This window comes from Sitophilus oryzae, unplaced genomic scaffold (assembly GCF_002938485.1).
Source record: "Sitophilus oryzae breed Bouriz unplaced genomic scaffold, Soryzae_2.0 scaffold_358_pilon_pilon, whole genome shotgun sequence".
NCBI classification, from domain to species: domain Eukaryota; kingdom Metazoa; phylum Arthropoda; class Insecta; order Coleoptera; family Curculionidae; genus Sitophilus; species Sitophilus oryzae.
The window spans coordinates 2,785,577-2,808,215 of record NW_022146927.1 but is presented as its reverse complement, the minus strand read 5'-3'; the positions used below and the strand labels follow the sequence as shown (position 1 = coordinate 2,808,215).

At 34.9% G+C, this 22,639-nt stretch overlaps 1 protein-coding gene across 5 annotated transcripts in view; it reads left to right on the top strand.

Moving 5' to 3' along the window:
• LOC115884896 (talin-2) overlaps positions 1 to 22,639 on the top strand; it is a 76,363-nt gene that overhangs the window by 2,493 nt on the left and 51,231 nt on the right. Inside the window, exon 1 of one of the 5 annotated variants that reach the window (XM_030903613.1) lies at positions 11,772 to 11,791. The exons of the other annotated variants lie outside the window; for them this stretch is intronic. The gene's annotated coding sequence lies outside the window, so the exon portion shown is untranslated. Of the gene's footprint in view, positions 1 to 11,771; positions 11,792 to 22,639 lie in introns of those variants that run through there. 5 annotated transcript variants of the gene reach the window in all.

Here is a 22,639-nt window from a genome sequence, read left to right as displayed (position 1 = left end):
TTAAAAAAAAACAGTGTGTGCACTATGTACGCATATTTGAAGTGAAAGTTCTTACTAACAGATATTAAATTGAAGGATTTGAAGGACATGTTTGAAAAACTGACATTAATTATTGCTGTTTTAATATAAATAATATAATCAGTTTATTTCTGTAATCTGTACACTTTCTGCTTCCTCAATAGCCTGCAAATTTTGTGAAATACCACTCAAAATACACACTTTTATTCAAATATTTAATAATACTAACGCTTAAATTTATTTAAGAAAAGAAAATTTATTTATTATAGTGACTTTCTTAGCCACGTTTGGCACAGATCGTTACCCAGAGCGAGTTAAAATGGTTTTACAAATGGGTAGATGTACCCCGAATGGGGTAGCTGTGGCAACACTGCCGCTACCACTTTTTCTGACGCTAGCTCGTGTGTCACGCACTTGAATTTTTACTCCCAACGTGCGTAAAGAAGAAGACTGAAAGAGTCTTGCATGCTAGGTCTTAGTCAAGACCACTCTTGCCCATCTAAATAGCATTTTCAGATTAAAGTTGGGGGTTGAACCTTTGGTGTTACACAGCAAAATAAAACACTAAATCACCACAATACACCAAAACACTTTTACTTTTACACTGGACGCGCGTTTCACTAACCATGTTAGCATCATCAGCAGATGATTAAACTAAACTACAATAATAGAGAGTTATCCCGTGGTCTAAAAGGAATTTTTAAGAATGCCAATTATAAACTTGTTTATAGTGTTAATAATAAACTACAACAATTATTGGGTAATCCAAAGGATAAAACACCTCCACTGGAAAGGTCGGGTATTTATGAAATTTCTTGTAAAGATTGTAATCAGAAATATGTTGGGCAAACTAGAACATCAATATTAACTAGATTTAAAGAACATTTAGCTCAGATAAGATATGGTAGACCGGATAAATCTTGCGTTGCTGAACATATTGTTGATAAAGAACATTGTATAGATCTTAATAATTTAAAATTAATTTAACAAGTCTCAAATTACAGGCAATTAGATGCATATGAAAGCATCAGAATTAATAAATGTAAAGATAGTATGAGCAGAGACAACGGTCCAATTCCTTCAAGTTCTTTGTTCCTGCTACTCTAGTGACGGAAAACTAACTGTTACGCTTGGTTGGCTAGATCTTTGTAGGCCTGTTCCAAACACCGGAACACCGTATTAACACCGGTGTTGGGCTGACACCGGTGGCCAAATATAGGCTATCCAGTGTTCCGGTGTCGACACCGACACCGGTGTTGACACCGACATCGGTGTTCATTTCGATACCGGTGTTCAACTCGACACCGGTGTTCATCTCGATACCGGTTTTGACTACGACACAGGTGTTTGGTAAACGGGTTAAAGAAGAAATAATGTTAATTAATAAGTTCAAAATAAACCTGATAATAATAATGAAACTGAGGAACTACTTCTTGAGTAACAACTTACCGCTTCACCGTACCCTCCGAGATATTGACCAAAACTATTCCCCTCTTGACTTGATGAACCCCAACAGCCCAACTGTACGAAGTTGGACGGAAATGGAAGAAGAGTGGGCCAGTAAAACTCTCCATGGCAGGTATAGAGCAAATTTAAAAAATACCACAATTAGTATGCTGGATTCAAATACTTACCTAAAAGCGGGTTACCTGTTCCCAGAAACCGAAGGAAGTATACTGGCAATACAAGATCAAGTTGTCCCGACACTGAACTATAGGAAATATGTCTTGAAGGAGAGAGTTGAGAGCATCCAGCGTACAGCTGAGAGCATCCAACATATAACAGCAGGGTGTTCTATTTTGGCTCCAAGGCAGTATCTGGCACGCCATGATGAAATGGGAAAAATATACCATCAAGCTATAGCACTGGGAACTGGGCTAATGGAGGAAGGAATAGAATGGTACAAGTATAACCCAAAGGATATTCTGGAGAATGCTGAATATAAATTATACTGGAACATCACAATTATTACAGACCGATCTGTCCAGCATAATCGCCCTGATATGGTGCTTTTTAAGAAGAAAGAGGAGGAAGCCACAATAATAGATTTTATAACACCATTAGACGAAAACGTCCAAAAAGCATATCTAGAAAAGAAACAAAAATACGAAGAACTGGCATATGAACTTAGACAGTTATACAAATTAAAACAAACAAAAATCTTACCTCTAGTGATATCCGTCAATGGCTTAATACATCAGCAAACTGTGCGACATACTAAAGATTTGGGACTATCGCCAAATGTTTAAAAAAAAAATGTATCGGTGTAAAAATTTTTATCGTTTATTAAAGCGCACCAACTTTAACTTAAAGCTTTCAAACTTAAATATAATTTTTTTGCCAGACTAATCACTAAAATAAAGTGGAAGCGTCAGATAAACAACTATAAAGTAAAAAATTGTTTAATCAAACACAAATAGAAAAGAAAACAAAACATAAAGAAACAAAAATTCGTAGCTGTAAAATAAACTAAAAAATATTACATTAAAAAACTAAAAAAAAACAAACAAACGGCACCATCGACGTCGACACCGACACCGGTGTTGATCTCGACACCGGTGTCGATCTCGACACCGGTGTCGAGATAAACACTGATGTTGAGATAAACACTGTTGTCAAGATAAACACCGGTGTTGTAGATGAACACCGGTGTCGCGAGATAAACAGCGGTGCTGAAATGAACACCGGTGTTGAGATAAACACCGGTGTCGGTGTTGACACCGGTACACCAACGGAAACACCGGTGGTCATCAACACCTAACACCGGTCTTCAAATCTCAACACCGAACAGGTCTAGATCTTTGAGCGAGTATATAAACGCTCAAATTGTAGATTGTAGTTTGGTTTAATCATCTGCTGAGGATGCTAACATGGTTAGCGAAACGCACGTCCAGTGTGAAAGTAAAAGTGTTTTGGTGTATTGTGGTGATTTAGTGTTTTATTTTGTAGCATTTTCAGCTAAAATAAATTAATAAATACCAGTTAATTATAATAATTTAGTTAACTTATCGCTTGATTAAATTCAGACAATTTACAAAATTAACGCTATACATAGAGCCGTCAAACTTTCTTCTCCCCTGTTTTGTTTACCAACATTTCCCCTACTTTGTCAAATTTAGCTTCCCTCTCCCCTCCTGCTGCTTTCCTCGTCATTACAACCCCAACTCTCCTTGGTTTCCTTTCAAAACAATTTCAAATGGATACGACAATTTAAAATCATCCCGATACGTATCGATTTAGGCTGATAAGAAGGAATAAATTTAATTTTATTCGTTTTTAAATTTCTTAAAAAAGGCAAATTTTAGAGACATGACTATGAAACGTCGACGTTCGAAACGTGGACGAAATACGAATCTGTGGACTTCAAAGTGTTGTGTTTTTTACTAGCTTATATCCAAATAATAGGAAAATGACTTGTTTCTTGCTTCATAATAACATAACTCAGAATTGGAAGAGACAAAACTCAGGAAACAAGAAATAACCTCTTATCCGATAGTCAAACAGCATTAAAGGGCGATCAACTCAGTAACCATCAATTCGAAGTTAGTCTAGTTATGCCTAGAGAAGCTGAACAATAGGGTGGTCCTTAATACGGATGTATCCGAATTTCTTTGCTACCAGGGGCTCAAATGCTTCCAAGGCTTAAACATCAACATCAAGAAAACCAAATTTATGATTATATCCAGAAACCTAGATATGTTTATAAACTCCATCCTAACATTTAACTCAAGGCCCATAGAAAGAGTAGATAAATTTAAGTACTTGGCATCTGGCTCTCCGAAGATTGGACATCAGACAAGGAAATTAAATGTCGCATCGAACAAGCTCGGCAGGCATTCTTGAGGTTTCGAAAAGTACTTGTCTGTTCTGATTTTGACCTTTTAGAATTTTTAGAATTTAGAATGAGTGGGAGAGGGGTTAATCACTTCGACTTTACAGATCCATTGTGTCCCCCTTTCTTGAATCATAACTCATCATACAGTCCCAGGGCTTTGACAAAAGCCAGTATCTGGGACAGTTTTATAGAGGGTAGTTCTCCATCTCCAATATCAGTCGTACCAAAATTCATGGCACGAATGGTTGTCGTCTCGGCGCACTCAGTGATGAGGTGTACTGGTGTTTCACCATCTTCCCCACAGAATCTGCATTCGCCGTTTCTTCTTAGTTTCAATCTACTGAGGTGTTCATTGAGGAGACAGTGTCCTGTTAAAAACCCCGTGACAATCCGAAGATTGTTCTTACTCAGACCTAGGAAGATCTGTGATTTTTATTGATCATAAGCCCTCAGAAACTTCTTCGAGTGTCCTAGACCATTGCAAGATTTCCATTCCAGGTTGCGGATGGAATCTTCCAAGTTCTTGAGTTCCTCCTTGAGTTGGTTACCACTTGGAAAGCAGAACGGTTCTGGTCCAGTTAGTGGAGTGTTCGCTCCTTTTCTACCTAGATTATTTGCTTTTTCATTGCCTTTTATCCCTTGGTGAGCAGGCACCCAGTGTAGGAGGACTTTGTTTTCTTTGCCTAATTTATTCAGCTTCTCTATGCATTCTTTGACCAATTTCGAATTGATTGATACTGAGTTGATCGCCTTTAACGCTGCTTGACTATCAGATAAGATGGCTATTTCTTGTTTCCGATAGTTCCTATCTAAGATAAGTTGTACGCATCTCTCGATAGCGTAGATTTCTGCCTGTAGGATACTAGGGTAAGTGCCCGATTTTGACCTTAGTCTTAGATTAAGATTCGTAAAGTGTTATGTGTGGTCGGTGCTCCTTTATGGTATGGAAGGTTGGACATTGAAAGCAGCTACCATCAACAAATTGGAGGCTTTTGAGATGTGGCTATATCGCAGAATCCTGAAGATACCTTGGACGGCTAGATTGACAAACGAGGAAGTTCTCAGACGCGTTGACAAAGAGCGTGAATTATTTGAATTGATTAAAAAGAAAAAGACCGCATACCTGGGGCACATAATGCGAAACCCCAAATATCAATTCTTGCATTTGTTGATAGAAGGCAAGATCGATGGCCGGAGGGGTATCGGAAGGAAGAAAATGTCTTGGCTGAGGAATATTAGACAGTGGACAGGGCTACTCGATGTTCAGTCGTTAATACACACCGCCCGGAACAGAAAAGCAATGGAAAATGTTATCGCAAACATCCATTAATGGATCTGCACTAGAAGAAGAAGAAGAAGAATAAAAACTCTCCTCAACGAACACCTCAGTAGACTGAAGCTAAGAAACAACGGCGAGTGCAGATTCTGTGGGGAAAATGGGGAAACACCACAAGACCTCCTCACTGAGTGCGCCGAGACGACAACCACTCGTCCCGTGAACTTTGGTACGACTGATATCTGAGATGGAGAACTACCCTCAGTAAAACCGTATGAGATTCTGGCTGTTTTTCTTTCATAAAAAAGTATAAACTATACAAAAAACTACTTCACTGACCCCACTCTACGCTACACACGAATATCGAGAGAATTAAAAAAGTGACACCTGTAAATCACGGTCCAGCGTTCGCGAACCTCCCGAAATTTAAATCTGGATCCGTGACAGTTTCCTACTCCGTCTAAAAATAGCCATTTTATTGGCCTATTTATTTCGGTTCGTATTTTGTTTGGTTTTCCTTCATCCCGATTATGAGATGAATCATCGCAAGTCTTGGCCTGTTCTAGCGATTTTAACACGATTGGCATATTGTTTACGTAAATATATGATTTTTTTTATTAAGTACTATAGCTGACCCGACTAACTTGGATAGTGAGATTTTTTTGTCAATCTTGTGGTACGGATGACTGATTGACCGAATGATCTGGAATAATTGACACCAATCCGTTTGACAGTTGTTGCCATTTTTTCTTTGTATTTTTATTTATATTTCGATTCAAGTATTTTCTATACAGGGTGGTCCGAATTGTATTCCAGAAACTTCGGCAGCATGTTCTGCAGATAAAAATAAGTAAAAAAGTTCGTATAAATGTATGTCCTAAAATGCTTAGTTTCGGAAATAAAGGGTGCAGAAGTTTCATTTTTATTTCCGATTTTTTCCATCAGATAATTTATGAAGTAACGTCAATATTTGGATGAAAATTGGTGCCTGGGATTTTTTTTACATGAGAAATTTTATTTTGATGTCAATATGACTTCTAACTTGTAGAGGCCGCCACCTACATATTTTTTAACTGATTTTAAGAGTAATAACTTTTCGTCCGTACCTCTATAAAACTACTGAGTAAAAAAATATACATTTACAAAGTTTTTTACGTAAAAAATGTCTCTTGGTAAAAATCGCTACGAGTAATGGTTCTCGAGATATTTGAAATCGAAATTATCAATACCTATCATAATTGACATAAATTAAACGTTGACTAAATAGTTATTAGACTGAAATTATAAATTTGAATTTTTTTTTGTGCCAAAATTCTTTCAATCAAAATAATTTTGTGTTTATGATTAATTTAAAAAAATAAAAATTTTCCAAATTTATTATTTCAGTCAAGTAACTATCTACTCAAGGTGTGTATTTTTTGTCAATAATGACATGTATTGACTATTTCCATCCTAAATATCTTGAGAACGGTTGCTCCTAGCGATTTTTACCAAGAGACATTTTTTACGGAAAAAGTCATGGAAATGTATATTTGTTTAACCCGACTTTGTTTTATTTATTTAGATTATATGGGTAATGTCATCGACTGTCTTTTCCAAGCGATCTAGACGCCGTTTTTTTTCGATCATACATCGTTAAAATTATTGGCTATCTTCACGGATTTTTTTTCAAAAATGAACCAACCCACTACAAAACTATTAACATTACTTATTTTTCATGCTGCTTATTTAAATGAAATTCACTTTATTGCCAGAGCAAAATTTCTACCAATTAACTTGTTCAATTAGGAGCAGATTCTTATTGAAATCTGGTGTGCATTTTCATCCAACACTCACACCCTATAATCTATTTACTCAATAATGTATCCATTGTCCTGATGGAAGATGCGTGTAATAGATACTTGCCAGATGCCTTAATAGGAAAATATAGAGGTTTACTGGATTTTCTATAAATATCCAGTATCATTACTGTAGTCTGTGCGTACAAAACGCACTGAAGAATTTATTTTTGTCATGACTGATTTTTTTCAGACATATTTTGACGCACAGGCTTTATCTTAAAAGGTGTTCGACACTTTCTTTGGCTGTTGTTATGACGTGCGTATAAAATACACCTAAAAGACCTTTATATAGACCCACGCAAATCCCACGATTGCAGAACAACGAACTAAAAATGGTGTATATTAAATACCATGCATTTAAATGGTTGAATTAAAGAACTCAGAAGATATTTAAATAAAAGGACATTTTGCAAATCAATTTTATACATCATATACAGCACGTCCCCGGATCGTCTTCGAAAGAGGAAAGGTATTTTTGTTATCAACATTTTGAGAAAAGGCATTCTTTATAAAACACAGTTGCTTGTAAAACGGTTAATCCCCGTTTATACATTTCCAAATTTCCGTACATTTTTAGAGGAAAATTTGAAAATACTATCGATTTTTTCTTTGGCGTCCTATAGATAAGAACTCTTTTCTGTGGTGATATAATTTCATTTTCATTCTTTGATAAATGATAAATGCCTTTATTGTCAAAAAATTTTACAACTTGTAGACAAAGGTAAAGTAAACAAACAAAAGAGAATAGAAAACAAGTATCCAAATTACATTGTCAGTCTTATTGTTTAAAATAAACATTTATAAATGTTTACAATATCAAAGAATAAAAATAAGATTCAAAAATATTTAGTAAGTTTATAGTAAATATAGTAATAGCAAATATTAGACCAGTGTTTACAAGATCACATTCGATTATGAAAATATAAGTCATTTACGGCGTAGAAAGCCTTGTCTAGTAAATAAGATTTCAATGCTTTGCGAAATTAAGAAAATGATGTTATGGATTTGATTTCAAATAGCAGGTAATTGTGCATTTTTTTCGAGTTGTATAATATTGAACTTTTAACTAACTCTGAGCGTGGGGTAGGTAGATAAAGATCTTGCTCCGCGTTCCTGAGTGGATAAGTGTGAGATGGCCTTTCTTGAGAAGCTGATACATGCTTACGTATTAGGCAAACGGATTCAAATATAAATAAGGAAGGAAGAGTTAATATTTTTAATTTTTTAAAAAAGTCTTGGCAATGAGTTCTGCTTGTTAGTCCCAGTGAATATCGAACAGCTCTGTTCTGGAGCTTGAAAATGCGGTCAAATTGAGTCGCGCAACACGTACCCCAGAATGGAAGGGCATATCTGAGGTGCGACTCAAAAAGTGCATAATAAACAGTTCTAGCCACTGACAAGTTAAGCTCCTTAGAAACAGATCTTAATGCAAAACAGGCAGAGCTTAATTTTTTCGACAAAGCGTCGATATGCATGTCCCATTTCAGAGAATTGTCTACATCAAGCCCTAAGAATTTTACAGATTTTACGACGTCAATGGTGGTGTTGTTAAGTACAAAAGGCTGCAACGAGTTTTTATACGACAAAGCATTAGTTTTAGAAATGTTGAGACTCAGGAGGTTCGAATCGCACCAAGATTTAATGGTGATTAAGTCATTTGATATAATCCTATGAAGTGCCGTGACGTCCTTGTTGCTCCAAGTGAAGCTAGTGTCGTCCGCAAAATGACATATTTTACCACTGACGTTTATGTTAGCATGGTTAATAAAAATTTTGATTAACATCATTACTTTTTATACCTATCATCTATTTCTCGAAAACACTTTTTTGAAATTTAATTGGTTTGTATGTTATACAAGTATGTTTGGAACATTATATACCTACAAAAGTACATGTAACATTTTTAAAAAATATACAGGGTGAGTCTTAAATGCAAGGACTTGTTTAATTTTCACCTTTCATTATTAACTTCTTTATTCAATTTTCAAAAATAATGTACTGTGTTTGATAAAGGAGAAGCAGGACAGAAAGGTCGTACCAATTTAGTACAACATAAGATTGATACCGGAGATGCACGACCAATCAAACAAAATCCGAGAAGACTTCCACTCCGCCAAACGTGAAGAAGCTGACAAGATCCTTCGAGAAATGAAAGAAGAGGGTGTTATCGAACCATCTAACAGCCCGTGGACTTCGCCGGTAGTACTAGTAAAGAAGAAAGACGGTACCACCAGGTTCTGTATTGATTATCGGCAGCTCAATCAGTACTGCCGAGGATAGACGATAATCTAGACACACTGGCGGGATCGACAATATTCTCTATCTTAGATCTGAAGAGTGGATATTGACAAGTCGACATGGCGCCGAAAGACAGAGAGAAGACAGCGTTCTCGGTGGGCTCCGGACTGTGGCAATTCACCGTCATGCCTTTTGGATTGTGCAACGCGCCAGCTACCCTAAAGACTAATGGAGTCTGTGGTAAAGGGACTATCCTGGACCACCTGTTTAATGTACCTGGATGACGTTATATTGGTGGGGAAATCCTTCGACAATCATCTGAAGAATTTGGAAGAAGTTTTAAAGCGACTTACGAGCTCTGGTTTGAAACTTAGCCCCAAGAAATGTCATCTGTGTCAAGAAAAGGTACACTACTTGGGCCATGTAGTCTCCTCCCAAGGAGTTGCGGTAGATCCACAGAAGAGCAAGACAGTTGAAGAGTGGCCGATACCCAAAGACAAAAATGAACTCAGAAGCTTTTTGGGGCTATGCACATACTATCTCCGTTATGTACAGGGTTTCGCCACCATCGCTAAACCATTGAACAGACTTACCGAAGGCGAGAGGCGTTTCTCTTGGGACTCAGATTCTGACGAGGCATTCCGAACATTGAAGAAGGCCCTGACTAGTGCGCCCATACTCATCTGTATTTGGTGGGATCCTGTATCATTAAAAATAGGTATATAATTTTAAGCTCTGCGTAGTTAAATTATACCAAAAATATACTCTAAGCATCATTTAAAATTTTTCATTTACGAGTATATCTATCGGGATCTGTTTAAATTACACTCCTTACTCCTATCGATATTTTTCTTTCCCAAGCTTTTCTCTTAAAACACAATCCGGATAATCCGACGGTAGTATAGCCGCCCCCCGACCCTCCGTCGCCGCCCCTGGAGGCGGCAGGACGTCGTGGCGCCGTGCTGGCGCCGACGACGCCCGTTCTGGTCCGCAGGATGCGGGATAGATTTCTCTCGGCGTATAACGGTTCAGATATATATCTAGTATACAGGGTGTCCCTTAAATAAGTACAAATCCCTCGTACGCGGTTTCGCTTAAAGGCGTTTGCATTTGTGACAGCAGTGACTCATTTTATGTGGGTTTTTTAATTCCATATTAGATAAGAAAATTTTATACAGGGTCCGACAATAGTGCGTCGGGTATCAATTTTGTTTAAGTACACACCTAAAGTATGTATGCGGATGTATTTCAGGAAAATATTTTCACTTCTACAGATTGGCTCAAAAAAGTGTCAATGGATCCGATGATTTTTTTTAAATGGAGCACCCTGTATATTATTGCATTTTTGGCTTCCTTTCAGATCACTTTACATGATCCTAAGATATGAGTAAATCTATTTCGATAATTTCAGAGATATTAATAAGTAAATAAAAAATATATATTTTTTAGCCTTTCTTAAAAAAGTTATTCATAATACAAGAACTGTCCTAAAATCAAAACTATATTAGGTATTTACTTTAGATGGTCTGTACTTATTTTGCTATAAATATGGTAATCGTAAATCATCCAGGATGTTCAAAATTCTACGCCAGACTTTCTAAAATATAAAATAATTTTTCTTCGTTATTTTTTTAAAGAAAACACCCTGTATATTATTTTTTCAATAGATGGAGATTTAAAAAATGAATATTTTTTCTTTTTAGAGTATTTCAGAATTTGTTTTCGCAGATATTCGCGGTTTTATATTTCATATGGCATTTTCCACAGAAAATTTGTATGAAAGCCACACAATGAATGAGTTTTCTCTAGTATTTTACCGTTGAAAGAGTTTTTCTGTGTTAACTGAAAATTTAAATATTTTCCAGAAAATTTCAAAAAATACAAAATTTTCAAAACCTCATAGGCGTGTTTGTGGGGTCGAAATACACAAGGCAAAATGTTCTTTGAATTAGTCAATGGTCAAAGATTTCGACAAACGCGACATCCAAAAAATGACAGAGACCAACTGCCGCTGTCAGGGTTCCTCTCGTTGGTTGGTTGGACAGAATACAATAATTGTTTTATTTTGCTAATATAACTAAAAAAGTTCACATTACAAAAAAGAACATGCATCAGCAGCGTTTCCCGTTGTTGCTCTTATTTTCCTCACTTTTCATTCCTGTTTTTCCTCACACGTCTACTGGCATCCTCCTCTCAAACATCCCTCACTCTCTCCAACCCTTCACATCTTCACGTTTTTCACCCCATCCCCCGTGGGTTTATTGTTTTTTCAACGCCAGCGAGAATTTCAAGCGTCCCGCCAACTTGGCGCCGCACATTCCGACCAATCGCAAGGCCAGAACGCTCCCCACCCTGGTTTTTCGCGTTCCGCGGCCAATGGGGTGGTTTCGGGGGGATGGGGTGGGGTGAAAGCGTTCACCCCGATCGCGTGCCGCGTCGTTGGGGACATTCTGCGTTCGGCTGTGGCGGTGTAAGGTTACAGAGGGTGGTTTGTAAGGGTTGAAGTCGGTAGAGAATTGTTATGGGGTTTGTAAGGCTGGAAGAAGGAATGTGTTGGTTGGAGGAGAGTTTCGAGATGAATTCGTAAGTTTTTGCTCTTTTTTTTGTGTAATTTTGTCTTTGTATTTTTTTTGTAAATGTAGAATTTTATTTTATTCAATTTTTCTCTATGATATCGTTCTTTATAAAGAAAATTAAATTATATACTAATAAGTCCGGTAATTTTTTTAACTGGACTAATTCTTCTTCAAACCTTCCTGGAGATTTTTTTTGATAACCAGCTGCCTGGTAGCCTCGTTAGATTTGTCCATAACTTCATCAAAAAAAATCAAATTTTCAGTACTTAAAAATACTAACATTTTATCAGCTTGTTTCAAATAAGTAAATTCCTCTTTTTTCAAATGTCACAAAAGAATTATTTTTTGCGACGTGATTGACAATATAATAGTATATAGTTCATCCCAAATAAACTTTGTCACGTGATTAAGCTTCACCCGCACAGCGTTGCCGACTTTTATATATTTTCTTTTAACCAAAATATTTTAGGAAACAAAAATAAATTAATTATAAATATATAAACAGTTATTATTTACATCAACAAAACTCACCTTCTTAACAGCACTTAAGGGACATAAAGGGCCGTTACTACCGCTTTCCCGTTCAAAATATTCTAATATAGTTTTGATGTGTTTTTTTACGGCTATTAAGCTATCTTGTACACTTTGCACTTTAAAAGTCATTATCTTTAAGGTTAAAATACCACGACACTATTTATTTAAACCAAAAACTCGTAATACAAAACTAAAGTGTCAAAACTAACGACAATGTCAGGAAATAAATAAATGAATGCGGCAACTTGACATTTTTTACAGCAGAGCTACCACCTGAATCCCAGCAAGAAATTTAAATTCCAGTTAATCAGCACGGCGCCGAATATGTCCATGGCTGGCAACAATGTTTTTAAAAATTGCGCCCTCGATTACGTAACTAAAAATTTAATTGATATGAGATATATGTAATTATATGTCGAGAAACTATGGTTACGCTCGTTGAATTTGGCACTTTATGTTACTTTAATAATATATTTTCGTACTTTTATGCTTAGGCGTAAAAGTTCTTTACTTTTATACCTAGGCGTTAAAATTACTTTTTTATATTGTCAATCACGTCGCAAAAATTAATACTTTTGTGACATTTGAAAAAATATATATATTTTTGTACTTTTGTACTTAGGCGTAAAAGTGCTTTACGTTTAAGTGTGGTTTAAGCCTAGTTAAAGCCTAGCTTTATTCGTTTAACATATTCGATATTTTCTGAGTGTAGCTAAAGAATTTGTCGGTAAATACCAAGTACGAGCCCTAACAACTATATGTTGGGACAAGGTCATATTTTGGAATTATTGCCCTGGTTTTTCAAAATGACTGAAAAATATATGTATAATTTTTTAAATATAAAAATAGCCATATATCCTAAACAACTTGACAGTATTTTTATGAATTTGTAAATCAATCCATATTTACAGTAGCGGATTTTGTTCATAAAAGGACAAATTTGCTGACAACTAAATGTTGGGACAAGTATTTTTAAATAATTAATATCATCATAGGCGGCTTTGCTATAAACGTCACAAATGTCGCAAACTGTTTACTTCAGCATTGACAGCTTGTAAGTGACTCGATACTTTGAGTAATGAGACTTACTGTAAGTAATTTTAATTTTTTTAATTTTCAATTTTGTTAATTTAATCCAAAGTAATGGTCCGTGGAAAAGCTACAAATCAAAAACTACGCGAAATTATCATTCGTCAATACAGTACGGGAAAAACAATTCGAAAAATTTCTGATGATTTCTGAAGTATTCCAAAAACCACGGTCTTTAATATAATAAAAAAAAATACGGCGAATCTGCCAACGTAGACGTTAGAGGTAAAAGTTCGGGAAGGTCAAAAGTTGTATCTCAGAGAGATTTACGAAATTTAGTAAAAATTTGCAAGTCTGCGAGAAGTACTCTTCGCGAAGTAACAGTTAAATGGAATACTGTAACTGGTTTAAATATATCAAGAGAATGTTGCCGAAAATATATCCATAAATGCGGTCTGGGGTTTTACAAGGTAAACTTTATTTTGTGTGGATAATCAATTACCTGAAGATTATTGATACAAATTCTTATTTAGGCCAAAGAAAAACCGCTACTGACAGAAATTCAAAAGAAAAATCGTTACAATTGGGCAAAATCTAAATTATCGTGAACACAAAATGATTGGAATAAGGTCATATTTAGCGATGAGTCTAAATTTGATGTTTGTGTTGGAAATCATCGAAAACGAATAATACGAAATAATGTAGAAGCCTTTCATAAAGATTGCTTAAAGAGGGTTGTTAAATTTCCTAAGGGGATTATGGTTTAGGGTTGCATGTCAGCAAGAGGTTTGGGCAAATTAAATTTTATAGATGGCACTGTTAACGCCCAAAAATATAAACATATACTTCCAAACCAAGACTATATTTTCCAACAAGATGGAACATGGTGCCATTCACCAAAATCAACTAAAAATTGGTTCGGTAATAATAATATAAAAGTTCTATCCCATCCTGCAAATAGTCCGGACCTCAATGTTATAGAAACTGTGTGGCTTAAGATGAAGCAATATTTAAGAAACCACCTTCAACGATCAATTTTTGATTTGCGGACAAAACTGCAGGAAATTTGGGATAATTTTTCTCCTCAAATGTGCCAATCTTTGGTAAATACAATGCCATTAAGAGTTCAGGCAGTTGTTAAGGCGAAAGGTGATATAACTCCGTATTAAACAAATTTCTTGTTATGTTGTCCCAATATATAGTTGTCAGCAAATTTGGCTTGATTTTGGCAAAATAAGCTATTATCAAAAGTGATTTGTCTGCAAAGTTATAAAAATATATTAAAATTGTCTAGATCATATTGTAATATTTGAATTTAGAATAATAAACAAAATAAATTGAGTCGTTTTAACAAAAATTACTACTTTTATTGCAAAAAAGGCCTTGTTCCAACATATAGTTGTTAGGGCTCGTATTATAGTAAAACCGAAATGTAATAGTTACGTTCTAAGCTTTCCAAGGCACGTTTTATTAACTATTGCTACTGTATGTTTTATGTACAGTGTAGGATGTGGGAAACTGTGGAATGCTTTTGTTTAGAACCAACCATACATTATCTATAAACTATTTTTAGAATTTAAATCCACGGTTATCGTACTTGTATGTAAATATTAGCATACTACAATGCAATATTATATATTTTGTAAGATTTTTATATTACCATTAGTCACAATCACGTTTAACGTGATACATTTTGCAAAACGATATGTTAAAAATACATAGAGGCAAATTTCTTAGTGACTTTTTAATTGCATACAAATTTGCTTAAACCGACAGAAAAATAAATTATACTTATCACAAAAATACTTCCAAAACCAAAGCGGAACTAATGGGCACCTACCCGAGCATCCTTCAGACCGAAATCTACGCTACAGAAAGATGCGTACAACTTATCTTATGCCGGGTCCAGACCACGGCGACATAAAGTAAACACAATTTTGAGACAAAAACAAGACAAACTTGCGACAAAAAATGGGGAATTCTGACAAGACAAACTTCAGACAAATTGTCCACGCCGCAAGGACAAAAGTACAACAAAGTCAAAAGTTTAGTTGTTGGGAATGAGTTTTATTAACCATGTGTGATTTCACTGGTCTCGTACTGTTGGCAGCATAGACTTAAAATAAAATATAGACTACACTATTTACATCTAAACGCGGACAAACAATCTTTTTTGTACACATGTTTACTTCTGAGTACAGTCGACCGAGCCTTCCTCATCCAGCCTATGTTGTCCCGTCTTTAACATTATCAATATTTTTTTTCTTGTTATACACATATATTGAGATATTAATATTACGTTCTATTAAAGTAGGTTTTTATATTCCATAGATGTATTAAATAGTCCTTATACTACTAAATTATAAGTCGGTTACTATTTAAAAAGGATAAGTTCTTTACAATATGGCAACACCGATTAGAGGCGAAGTCGCCTATTCATTCATTTATTACCATATTTTATTACCTTGTAGTACGCGTCGCACGTGTGCTGCAAAGCTTTGTTGCCGCTATGTCCCCGGCTGTATTAGCTTATAGTCCTTAAGTGTTTATTTTATTTACTTTTTCTGTTCAAGAACTATAAAATATGGTTCCCCAGTGCCAAATTTGCAAGAAATTTGACTTAAATAATCCATTTAAGTCTTGAAACGACTTTCGACCGGTAGGCAACTCTCAATTTACCCATTGGGAGTCAGTGGCGTTGTTGTAGAAAGGCGCTTATTTAGATAATATTTTAGTAAAATGTAAAATCTGAATTTTTTCTCTTACATAATCATTTATATAAAGGTTTTTGTAACAAAATCATAATTATTATAACCCTGTTAATAATTAATAATGTTTTTATTAAAAATATATTCCGGTTTATTCTAAAATTATCTTCAGAATCTAAAATAACATACAAAATTTTAAAATGATATTACATTATGAAACGATATTTTTTAATATACCGGGTTCGTCTCAAAAGTGGCTCACCCCCTATAACTTTTTAATTTTTTCAGATAAAAAAAACAGATTTGTATGTTAGTAGGTATATGACATAAATTAGGATTGATTGACGTATTCAATTGTTTTTGGTCTCTTCCTGTTTCATCAGAAATGATTACATCTTTTGATTTTTAAAAGCACCCTCGGTATATTGCTACTTTATTCGATAAAAAATGACACTCTGAATAGAATGACATATCATATGTCAACTTTTGACATTGTCGCTTAAAAACAAATCGTATTTTAAATTTCAATCCAGGGTGCCATGGTGTTGTTAAAAACGCTAAGTTTTAATCAAGGAGCCTTGGAAAAATAGTTTTAATCGTCTAATGGGTTTCGTGTCTTGTCTAGGCCGGTTAAAAGATGTACAAATCGTATTTTTAATCATATACATATGTCAATTTTTTCAAATTGAGCAAGGGTGACTCATTAGCATATTTGGAAAAAGCATTTTTTTATGAATATATTGATACCACACACTTGGTATTTCGAGTCAAATTGTCGTTATGAACCGCGTGTTACAATTACAATTGAACCATATGCGAAAATGTCAAAAGTTGACATATGATATGTCATTCTATTCAGAGTGTCATTTTCTATCGAATAAAATTGAAATATACCGAGGGTGCCATTCAAAAATTAAAATTTATAGTCATTTTCGGTGAAACAGGAAGTGACCAAAAACAATTGAATGCGTCAATCAATCCTAATTTATGTCATATACTAACATATTAAATCTTGTTTTTTTATTTGAAAAAATAAAAAAATTATGGGGATGAGCCACTTTTGGGACGCACCCGGTATAATAAAGACAGTACCGAGTTAAATAAGTGTAGTTTTCATTTTATCCGCTTCCTATCACCTTCCTTGCTTTAATGGAACAGATTTATGTTTTCTCTAATTTACATAAATAAGACATCACTTAACCAGAAAAAAAAATTACATCATATTTTTTTTCTTTCCCTGTAGTCCCTGTCGCCGATTCTATTATATCTGTAGAATAGATCCTGTTTTGATTAATATTAGGGGTTGTAAATGTTTGACTAAAATTAATAATTTTTTTAATAATTTCAAAAATTACGTAATTTCGATTATAAAATTTCTTCTATAACATGTATTTTATTATTTTTATCCTTTTTGGACTCTAAGACGTTTTTTCTAAACTTTTATTTAAAAAAACCACTCCTAAATTTTAATAAAATATAAAAAAGTTTAAATACGATATATTTTTAATTTAATTATAGCTTCATTAAAATAAAAAAATTACCCGGCTATGATACGGAGAGTTCAGGTGTACTTGAGAAACGAAAGACAGTGTTGCGTTTCTCGTCAGAGTCGTCAGGAAACGACCGTTACGACAGAGACAACCTATCTATCGCTCGTGTCGCACTCGTTATAACCTAAAACAATAACAAGACATTGTCTGACCGCATGTTCCAGCTATTTATGAATGAGATGCTCAGTCTATATTTTATTTTAAGTCTATGGTTGGCAGCACACGCCATCCACACTGCGCCGATAACTTGTCGTAAAATATACGAACAAAACATAGACACTTTGATCTTTACCGCCTCGAGACGGGACATTGAAAAGTCTCAGAATAATCCAGTAAAATTGTATCGCCATATAGAGAGTGAAAAAAAAATTACGGGCAAGCTGATTTTTTCAGAGTTTACAGCGTCTGTCTTCTGAGTGTAAAATTAACAAAATCGGAAATTTTCCCCTTGCGGTTTTTGAGCAATAGGGGTGCTTTTTTTTTAAACTGTACTACAACAAAATAATTAGACACAAATTGTACATAAGAACATTCTCTATTAGTTCGCCTAATGATTTTTTATAGGTTTATTATTTCCGGACTTAGCGGCCGTTTCATGAGCCCTTTGGGGTGGTTTACAAAAAGGTTGATTTACAGCAAATTGACTCGTATGAAAGTTGTTCATAATAAATGGACAAGCAACTTTTCCTCATGCATTTTTTTTGTAGCTTGATTATTTTTGGAGATAGCGTCCAGTTCATGAACAAATTAGGGTAGTTTTCAATGTTACTCTTTTTTCAGAAAAATTCACCCTAGGAAAGTCGTTCAAAATAAGAGTACATATACCTTTAGGTTATGAACTATATTCTGACCAGGGCCGGACTTAACGAAGTTGCCGCCCCTTAATTTTTTTTTAATTAAAAAAATTACGGATATAAAAAACATTTATTTCAATACAGGACCAACAACAGAATAGACCAACAGAACAGATCAACAATATTTATATAAAATGACAACAAACGAACAACAAAGCTATAAGGTTTGCTTATATGCCTATAAAGGTTTCCTACGTACTTTTTTGTTCGCAAAATTATCAATTACTTCATCGTAATTGATAGTTTTTAAAAGGTCGGACTCAATATGTAAAACTGCCAAATGATTTACACGTTCTGTTTCTTGTGGACCGTAAATAAGTTTTAATACGTTTCAATGCAGAAAACGAGCGTTCAGCAGAACAGTTAGTAATAAAAGTACATGTCAAGATTCTTAATGCTATGAAAGTATTTGGAAACAGGTCTTGAGCGTTTTTTTTTTCATAAATTGCTTTAAGAAGCTCTCTAGCAGATGGTTTTGTTGACTTAATGCATTTTATAAATTCACGAAAATGTATTAATTCATTAGGCATTGACTCATCTAAATCATTTGGATAACAGGTTATTAAATGTCTGGACTTATCGGTAATGTCGTCAATACTTAAAGTAGATAAATCTGAAGAAACCAAATGTGGTTGAAAAGTCATTGTAGGCACTTTTCCTATAGGAAATTTCAAGAATTAATTTATCAATAATAACATTAAATACATTTATCATTTATCCTAAAATCGTCCCTAGCGTTAAATAGAGTTTCATTATCATTGGTTTCATCAAATTGTCGTTTCCGTTTCACTTTTCTCTTTTTATCTGCCGCATATTCTTCCTCACCTAACAATTCTATGGCCCTTCTTTCATATTCCTCAAATGATTTAGTATTATCTAGATTTCTAATTTCAGAAAAATATTTTTCCAATGAGCTATATAAATCTGCAGCAAGTTGTAGATCAATATCCACCATTTGAAGCTTTTTATTGACTGCATCTAATCTATTTAAAACGTCTGTCCAAAATACCGCCATAAAACCCATTCCTAGGCTTTTGAATTGTTTAAGGAGACTAGAAGCATCTAATCGGGTTTTAGGCTTTTCGGTATCGTCTTCAGAAATTGACTCCAACGTTTTTATTTCATTGGAAGACAAAGATAGTGATTGGCAAGCTTCATTTCGTGCAGACCAACGTGTTTTTGATAAATTTTGTAATGTTTTTGAATTTATTTTTTTATATTCGAGGTATTTATGTATTTATTAACTTGATGCATGGCACAAATAAATATGTAATCGGCTAAGGCTATATTCGAAATATTTTATGAACAGATAAAAGTTAAAAAAAAAGATAAATATTTTGGTATGCTCAAAATCTGCCGCCCCAGGCCCGGGCCTAGTTGGCCTAGGCCTAAGTCCGGCACTGGTTCTGACGACGACGACTTTACTTCATACGAAGCAACAAAAGAAACCAACAGTAAATCTGGGGAGCCAATGCCAGGTCCATCACACAAAAGAAGACGATACAAATAAAAAAATCATAATATTCATTCGCTTGATGAATTCCATGTTTCGTTTTGGGGAAATAAATACATATCATAGGGAAGTTTGCATGTAATTTTAATATGAACACCTTTAAGTTGGTAAATTTGTAGAACTAAACAAAATTTATGAGACTACCCCAATTTGTTCATGAACTGGACGCTATCTCCAAAAATAATGAAGCTACAAAAAAAATCATGAGGAAAAATTGCTTATCCATATTTATTATGAACAACTTTCATACGGGTCAATTTGCTGTCAAACAAACTTTTTGAAAACCACCCCAAAAACTTATAGAGAATGTTCTTATGTACAATTTGCGTCTAATTATTTTGTTGTAGTACAGTTTTGTTTGTTGATGACACAGTAATCTTGGCAGACAACGCTGACGACCTTCAAGCACTTCTGCATATGGTTCAGGAGAAAAGTGAGCACCTGGGCCTAAAACTTAACTCAAAGAAGACCAAGTTTATGGTGGTTAGCAAAAATAACATCCCTGCCACCCCTTTATATCTAAACGGCATTCTAATAGAGGAAGTCACTAAATTTAAATACCTAGGCTGCCTCGTTACAAACAGATGGGATCCAGAAGTCGAGATCAGAAGCAGAATTGAACAAGCTCGATCAACTTTTCTTAAACTTAAAAAAATTCCTAACGAATAATGATCTCAGCTTTCAACTCAGATATAGAATGGTTAAATGTTATGTCTGGTCCGTCTTGTTGTATGGTGTCGAAGCCTGGACTCTTAAAGTAACCTCGATAAACAGACTGGAGGCATTTGAAATGTGGACTCTTAGAAGAATGTTTAGAATCCCTTGGACAGACCTGGTAAGAAATGAAGAAGTCCTTGGAAAAGCCGGTCTGACTAGCCGTGAACTATTCGACGCCATTAAGAGAAGAAAGACGTCTTATTTGGGACACATCCTGCGTGGTCCTCGTTATGAATTCCAACGTCTTATCCTACAAGGGAAAAATCGAAGGAAAAAGGGGAATAGGAAGAAAAAAACTTTCATGGCTCAGGAACATTCGACAATGGACGGGAATACATGACTTTATGTCTCTCCAAAATGCTGCTTTAAATAGAGAAATCTGACAGGATGCAAATGGACGGTCGCCTACGCAGGAATCTGCTTGGCACTTTAAGAAGAAGAAGTACAGTTTTAAAAAAACCACCCCCATTGCTCAAAAACCGCAAGGGGAAAATTTCCGATTTTGTTTATTTTACACTCAGAAGACAGTCGCTGACAAACTCTGAAAAAATCAGCTGGCCCGTAATTTTTTTTTTAAATGACAATTTTATTGGTTTAGAATTTTGAAACAAAACTTGAATGTGAAAATGTCGCAGTAATGTATTGGATTTGTCGCAATTTTGTCGTGAAACGTGAATGTTTCTGTCTTGTTTTGTCTGCTTGGTCTGGACCCGGCATTAAATGAATGCACATAAATATCTTAAATAAACAAAGCACTCAATTCATTGTCTATTTACATAGTTGCTCAATGATGTAACGCTAAAAATGATAATAAATCTGTTGGACATTAAAATTAAAAGATTACGCAATCTTGGTCAGAGGACGTGTTTATGTATTTCATGTTCATTTTCCGTGTAATGAGAAAAATAGTTGTTTACTATACGTAATCAATAGAAATATTTACTATAATTCACTAATACGGTATTTTTAGTATGCGCAATGCTGACTGTGTCGTTTTTATTCATATTCATTAACATTAGCATCTGTTTGACATTGTATTAATTAGTAAATAATTTAATAATAATAACATTAAAATGAATTATGAAAGAGTTATTTTTTATTTTCATTTTATGTACAGGGTGTCCCAAATTCGAGGTAATTTATTTATAAAATAAGAGTATTTGACTATTAAGAGTCTATTACCCTGTACTGTTCGGGTCGCTCTCAGGGCTCGGGTAAGCAGATTGTTTTTTTTTTTTTTTTTTTTTTTTTGGTGAGGGGTGGTTGAAAAATCTTACGTCGAATAGTGATCATTTCCATGACCATCTCGAGAGAGATGGTCATAGAAATAACCCCTAGACAGTGTGGGACTCGTGTTGATACCCACTAAAAAAAGTCCACCTCCGAGGAATCAGCCGCCGAAGAATGGTCAGCTATTATTCCTGCTAATATGTGGGGAAGAAAAAAAAAAATATATATATATATATATATATATATTTTTTTTTTTCTGGTAAAGCGGGTGTAAAATTATAGAAAATATATATAGTGGCGGACTAGGGGGGGGAGGGAAGGGGCGGTCCGCCCCGGGCCGCGTCTTTTAGGGGGCCTCCGAATCTTAATAAATAATTTTTTTATTCAACTGGCAAACAAGGCCAATATGTGTTCAGTAGTTATGAAGCAGTTTGTAGGAGGAGTATGCAAACCTAATTTATTACAGTTGGGGTTGGAACCTTTGGTGTTATAACAGCAAAATAATTCACCACAATTCACCAAAACACTGTACTTTTGCACTTACTTGTTTTATTACATCAAATTGCATTCGTTTTTCGATTTAAAAATATTATTATAAGCTTTAAAAAACTGAAGTTGTCGTTTTTGAGGCCTTTTTAGAGCTGGGGCCCTTAATACTCCGGGGGCCAGGGCCCATCTGGTCCCTACGTAAAGACGGCACTGCTGATGAGTAACATATTT